The following is a 7,407-nucleotide window of genomic DNA, read 5'->3' as shown; positions in this document are numbered from 1 at the left end:
ATGGACTTAACAGAAGATTAGATATTGCAGAAGAAAATATTAGTGAATTTAGCATGGCATCAAAAGTTATCTAAACTAAAGCAACAGAGAAAATAGGCTTAGAAATATAACAGTGCCTCAATGAACTGTGGAAAAACATCACGTGGTAATTGGGTTCCCAGAAGGAAAGGAGATGGAGTGTTTGGAGAGGATAAAATCTGATGAATTATGGCCGGAAATTTTCCAGATTTAATGAAAAACGTCAATCTACAGATCCATAAATCACAATGAATTCCACGAAGAATAAACATAAAAACACACATCAAGGCACATCTTAATTAAACTGCTGAAAACTAGTCATAAAGAGACTATCTTTTTTTTTTTTTTTTTTTTTTTTTTGCGGTACATGGGCCTCTCACCACTGCGGTGTCTCCCATCGAGGAGCACAGGCTCCGGACGCGCAGGCCCAGCGGGCATGGCCCACGGGCCCAGCCGCTCCGCGGCATGCGGGATCCTCCCAGACCGGGGCACGAACCCGCGTCCCCCGCATCGGCACGCACACTCCCAACCACTGCACCACCAGGGAAGCCCAAGAGACTATCTTAAAAGCAGTCGGAAAGGGAAAAAAAGACAACACATATAGTAGAATGAAGATAAGGATTATCACTGATTTCTCAAGCCAAACAATAATGGAATGGCATTTTTTCAATGCTGAAAGGAAAGAAAAAATGACTTTGGATTATTAATATCACATATAAAGGCATCAAAAAATATGAAATACCTAGTGATAAGTTTAACAAAATATAGTTAGGAACAGTATAGTAAAAACAAACAAAAAAATAGTACTGGTAGAAATTAAAGAAGACCCAAATGTTCATGGATTGGAAGATTCAATATTACTAAAATGTCTATTTTCCATAAATTGATCTATATAATTCAAAGCCATCTAAATGAAAATCCTTAAGATGAAGCTGTGATTTCTAATTCTTCACTTTCACTGATGGATTCTTCATAATCTGTAACGTTTGCCCAAAGAGAGGTTGGTGTACTTTCTGCTTTGAGGCATCCTGTGCCTTTCTCAGTTTGTCAGGCTGGTTTTGTGATATTGCAGTCACCATGGGAAATACCTCAGGGTGAAGAGTTTGCTCGTTTGGAACCTTGTGCCTTAAAAGTACAGGGAGAGGATCATCAAAGAGATCATTGTTTTCCTCCTGAGTCTAGGTGGATTGTTCTAGCTCTCTTCAATTTTCCAAGTGGTTTATACTTTGGCTCCATACTTTGGGGAAGACCAGCATGAAGGCTTGAAGATTTCTTTAACTTTATCCATAGTTGTGCCTTCTGGAATGGCATTTGGATATGCATCCATGTGAGCAGCTCTTTGCAGGAAACTGCCCTCAGCAGGAAGCCCCTTTGCAGGTCACTTTAGCAAAGCTACATTGTAACTAACTTCTTTCTTTTTTTTTTTTTTTTTATAGCGCACCGTGTCTCTGCCACACTATACAACTAAAAACCTTGTAAACAATGCATGGGGCAGCCTCTGAGGACTCTGAAAAGGAAATCGTAGCAGGCTGCTTGGAAAAAGAAGAGGAAGAAGAAGGAGAAAGAAAGAAAGAAAGAAAAGAAAAGAAAAGAAAAGAAAGAAAGAAAGAAAGAAAGAAAGAGAAAGAAAGAAAGAAAGAAAGAAAAGAAAGAAAAGAAAGAAAGAGAAAGAAAGAAAGAAAGAGCGAGGGGGGGAGGGAGAGAGAGAAAGAAAGAAAGAAAGAAAGGAAGGAAGGAAGAAAAGAAAGAAAGAGAGAGAGAGGGAGGAAGAAAGAAGGGCAGGCGAGAGAGAGAGAGAGAGAGAGAGAGAGAGAGAGGGAGAGAGAGAGAGAGAAAGAAAGAAAGAAAGAAAGGAAGGAAGGAAGGGAGGGAGGGAAAGAAAGAGAGAAAGAGAGAGAAAGGAAGGAAGGAAGGAAGGAAGGAAGAAAGAAAGAAAGAAAGAAAAGAAAAGAAAAAGAATAAAACTCAAAGCAAGACCAATTCAGCAGTGAATTATTGGGTTTTTTTTTTTTTCCACCAGTATCTCCAGCCTGGACCCAGAGGCATGCAAAAATCCAGAATTAGGCACCAGTGCAGATAGCAGGAGCTCCAAAAGATCTCTCATTTTAATCTAAGAAATGAGAAAGGGTGCACCTAGGGGTCCAAGAAGAGACTATTGTAACTAACTTTTAAACCAGGCACCCCCAAGATCTACTCATCTCTGGCCCAAATACACCTTTCAAATCTTTTGATCACACAATACCTTGCCTAACCTGTTGGTTCTTTCCTTAGATCAAAGAAGTAGAGATGAAGAATAAGTAATTAACTGAAGACCAGGTCTTTTTCCTAGTAGCTTCCCCTTCAGTAATCTCACAAACCATGTGAACAAGACAGCATCTAAAGAAAGTTCACAAGGCGGCAACAAGCCTGCACACAGTGGGAGATGGCTATGAGTTTGATCCCCCATCTCGATGATTAACTGAGATTACTTCCCCTTTAAAAACTTTCATGGCTGAGCAAAATCTTTGGAGTTGGTTTTTTTGGGAGACATGAGTTCACCTTTTCCCCAGATTGCTGGCATTCTGATTAAAAGCAATTTTCTTTTCTACCAACAACTGCCTCTCGGGTACTGACTTTCGAGTGGTGAGCAGTCAGACCTGAGTTCGGTAACATTCACAGGACAGATGTGGCTCAAAATATCTTTAATCTCACTGTAGGAGGAGTTAAAAAAAAAAAAAAAGTGAGCTCTGTACAAACTCTCTCCAATCCTCACAATGACATTGTTTTTTCTGGTTCTTTCTCCAGACCACATAGTGGATGGCTTCATGCTGACTGTGTGAAGTGGAATTCTATTTTTGGAACTAATTCTGCAGGTAACTTATTCCACTGAAAATATTCTGCTTTTGTATGCCGACATGTGTGGATCTGAGTGCTACCGTCTGTTGTGAGATGATGAAGAATGTCAGGTATGTTTCTAAATGTCTCGTTTATCCACAAGAACCTGGACTCCTAACTCCTCACTAAGGCTGACTGATACTCCTACCCGTAAGCTGCTTTGCAGTTCAGCCACACATCACGGTACAGACTCTGAACGATCCAGCTTCAAACCAGCTCGGATGTTCCACTCAGACAGTCCACCCAACTAGGAATTTAATAATATTTTGGATTGCAGAAAGTAGTATATAAGTACACACTCTAAGATGTCTTGCAGTCTGCCCCCAGAATGCAAGCTTCTAGCAGCTTCTCCGTTTGCGAGTCTGAAGTCTCCCATGTACAAGACAGTTCTGTTATCGCCCTGAAATAAAAACGTAATTGATCCTGGGCAATGACCAGCTGGTAAGAGAGTCACAACAATCTCTCCCTTCTCTCTTGATGCTTCATTGACTAAAGATATCTGGGTAGGAGTTTCAATTTCAGCTGATATAATGTGTTTCTCCCAAAATCTTTAGTTAACAACAACTAGTTGACAACTCTCTGGTAACAGCAAACAGTATAAGTAAACCTTCAAGCTGGTGGAAATCCTGGTCCTGCCATCTACTGGATGTGTGACCTTGGGCAACTAATTTAACCTCTCTGGTTCTTCAGTTTCCTCATCTGTACTCCAACCTTCTTTTAAAAGTAGGGCCGCTTAATTCTTTCACGTGATCCTTATGGTAGCAGGACAGGAAGAAGGTGTGGGCCCTCAGGTTCTCCCTGTCCAAGAAGTCAATGGAGATTGTTGGATACTCGGCCATTTGCCCCTTGAAGGAGCTCACACCACCAGCCAACCCCAGTGAACTGGCCACCCAGCCGGGTGTGGAAGCCCAAGCCACCACTGACTGCACCACCATATCTGGGAACCTGCCCAAAGATTCCTTAAACATGATAGAAAAGCACTAGCAATAAGAGAAAAATATTGACTAATTGAGTTTTATCAAAATTAAAAACTTTGATTTTCAAGAAACACTGTTAAGAGAAAGGTCAAGCCTCATACAAACAGGAAAAAAATATTCACAATACATACACCTGACAAAAGGCTTATTTCCAGAATAAATACAAAGAACACTTGCAACTCAGTAAGAAGACAGCAACCCATTTTTTTTTTTTTTTTTTTTTTTTTTTTTTGCGGTATGTGGGCCTCTCACTGTTGTGGCCTCTCCCGTTGCGGAGCACAGGCTCCGGACGCACAGGCTCAGCAGCCATGGCTCACGGGCCCAGCCGCTCCGCGGCATGTGGGATCCTCCCGGACTGGGGCACGAACCCGTGTGCCCTGCATCGGCAGGCGGACTCTCAACCACTGCGCCACCAGGGAAGCCCCAGCAACCCATTTTTAAAACTGCCGGGCTTCCCTGGTGGTGCAGTGGTTAAGAATCCGCCTGCCAATGCAGGGGACATGGGTTCGAGCCCTGGTCTAGGAAGATCGCACATGCCGCGGAGCAACTAAGCCCGTGTGCCACAACTACTGAGCCTGCGCTCTAAAGCCCATGAGCCACGACTACTGAAGCCCACAGGCCTAGAGCCCGTGCTCCGCAGCCAGAGAAGCCACCGCAATGAGAAGCCTGCACACCGCAATGAAGAGTAGCCCCCACTCGCCACAACTAGAGAAAGCCTGCACACAGCAATGAAGACCCAACGCAGCCAAAAATAAAAATAAAATAAATTTAAAATTGCCAAAATATTTGACTGTCATTTCACAAAAGGATATATATATTCTTGAGAGAATACCTGTGAGGGAATTTGAGGTGATAAAAATGTTCTACGCCTTGACCAGCAGGGTGTTACATATATTTGTCAAAACGCCATAAACTGCATGTTTTAAATAGGTGTATTTTACCTAAATTATAACTCAAAGTTTTTTTAATAAAAGGGAAAGGGAAGGAAAAGAGGGTTGAAGTTATAGAACATTATGCAGCTATTAAAAAGAATGGGTAGATATCTATTTCTAAATTTAAATATATGATGTCAAGTGAAAAATTAAAGTTATTGAATACTACCATTGAGCCCATGTATTTTTCTAAAACGTAGTCTCTCTCCCCTCCCCCACCCAAATATATGTATTTGCTTATATATACCCACACAGAATGGATACAGAGAAAAAGCACGTCAAAAGTTACTTTGTAGAGCATCAGAGAAAAGGGGGACGGCCCTTTTATTTTCATTTTATGCCTGTCTATATTTCTCAAATTTTCAATTAGACCATATTGGTTTTAAAATAAAATAAATTTTTAAAACTTTAATGCCCTCAAAGACCTGCCTTCTGCTCTCTAAATGATACAGTTAAAATACAAGATAGGAAGGTATCTATTCTTTCCGAGTATTTTTATTATTCATACTTATGACATGTGTAGAAACCTTCACTTTTTTATTGTAGAAAAACATACATAACGTGACATTTACCATTTTAACCAATTTTAAGTATACAGTTCATTGACATTAAGTGCATTCCCACTGTTGTGCAAGCATCACCACTATCCATTTCCAGAACTTTTTCATCATCCCAAACTGACACTCTGTACCCCCTAGACAATAATTCCCCATTCCCCCACCCTCTAGCCCCTGGCAATCACTAATCTACCTTCTGTATCTATGACTGTGACTATCTCAGGTACTTCATATAAGGGGAATCATACAATATCTGTCCTTTTGTGTCTGACATTTCATTAGCATAATGTATTCAAAGTTCATCCATGTTACAGCACATATCAGAATTTCACTCCTTTTTAAGGCTGAATAATACCCCATTGTTTAATCTAGTCATGCATCCATAGGCATTTGGGTTGCTTCCATCTTTTGGCTATTGTGACTAATGCTGCTTTGAAGATTTTTGTACAAATAGCTGCTTGAGTTCTCGCTTTCAATTTTTTCAGGTATATACCTGGAAGTGGAATTACTGGATCATGTGATTATTCTCGTTAATTTTTTCCTCATCTGTAAAATAAGTATGATTATCCCTGCTCTGTCCACACCTGTGAGGCTTTGCAAACCAGATAAGAACTCCTTTGTAACTTGGTAAACATCAAATTCATGCAAGAGATTATGAGAAAGTTTTTATGAGGAAGAGTATAATCTTAAAAACAAAATATGTATAAATAATTTTAAGATAAAAATTAAGAATAACAACTAAATGAACAGTTATTGAATGCTTCGTGTGCCAAGCACTGACCTATGCATTTCACAGGTGTTAGCAAACTTAAGCCTCATAACAATCTTGTGAAGTAGGTATTACTACAGTTGGCCCTCCGTATCTGTGGGTTCCACATCCACAGATCCAAGCAACCATGGATCAAAACTATTCAGTAAAGACACAGACGTAGAGAATGGAGTGGAGGACACGGGGAGGGGGAAGGGTAAGCTGGGACGAAGTGAGAGAGTGGCGTGGACATATATACACTACCAAATGTAAAACTGATAGCTAGTGGGAAGCAGCTGCATAGCACAGGGAGATCAGCTCCATGCTGGTGACCACCTAGAGGGGTGGGACAGGGAGGGTGGGAGGGAGACACAAGAGGGTGGAGATATGGGGATATGTGTATATGTATAGCTGATTCACTTAGTTATAAAGCAGAAACTAACACACCACTGTAAAGCAATTATACTCCAATAAAGATGTTAAAAAAAAACTATTCAGGAAAAAATAATTTCCACCAAGTTCCAAAAAGCAAACCTTGAACTTGCCACACACTGGCAACTACTTACATAGCATTTACATTCTATTAGGTATTATAAGTAATCTAGAGATGACTTAAACCATACGGGAGGATGTGCATAGGTTATGTGCAAATACTATACCATTTTATATAAGGGATTTCAGCATCCACCGATTTTGGTATCCTTGAGGGTACTATAAACAATCCCCCATGGATACTGAGGGCTGACTGTATTATCATTTTACATGTGAGAAAACTGAGGCACAGAAAAGCTACATAACCTGCCTAAAGTCATACACCTAGTAAGTAAGAGACTCAGAAAAAACTTCAAGGAGTAATGAACTTCCCCACATGATAGAGTTCTTTCTAAATTTAGTAGGTTTTATCATAATTTACCATTTCAAATTTTGAAAGAAAATGCATTTATCTCATTTCAAAACCACATGAGTAGTCTAAGAAATACAAAGGGAAATAAATCTGTTATAAATGCTACCTAAGGTTCCCCATAAATGGCTATTTCTTTGATACTGAAAGGAAAGAAGAGTCCAGACTCTATAAGCACCACCATGTGTAGGTATCACAAAAACTGGCTTCTGAAAAGGTTTTGACCTCCTTGTTACCAGCAGGGATTGGGCAAAGGGATGGGCAGGTGGAGAGCAATGTCTGCCGTTGGCATCAACACGAAGGGAAGAAAAAGCTAAGGAAAGCAGGTGTGAGCCAACAGGAGACACACCACATTTCTAATGAGGTCTTCATGTCTTCTTTGTCTTCAAATGAAAACTGA

General features: G+C 40.4%; 1 pseudogene; it reads right to left on the bottom strand.

The window, feature by feature from the left end:
• Positions 1-939: 939 nt before the first annotated feature.
• On the bottom strand, positions 940-3,731 carry LOC132494199 (protein artemis-like; annotated as a pseudogene).
• Positions 3,732-7,407: the final 3,676 nt, after the last annotated feature.

This window comes from Mesoplodon densirostris, chromosome 7 (genome assembly GCF_025265405.1).
Source record: "Mesoplodon densirostris isolate mMesDen1 chromosome 7, mMesDen1 primary haplotype, whole genome shotgun sequence".
In the NCBI taxonomy this organism is placed as follows: domain Eukaryota; kingdom Metazoa; phylum Chordata; class Mammalia; order Artiodactyla; family Ziphiidae; genus Mesoplodon; species Mesoplodon densirostris.
Note: the sequence above shows the minus strand (reverse complement) of the source record. Positions and strands in the feature narration are given on the sequence as shown.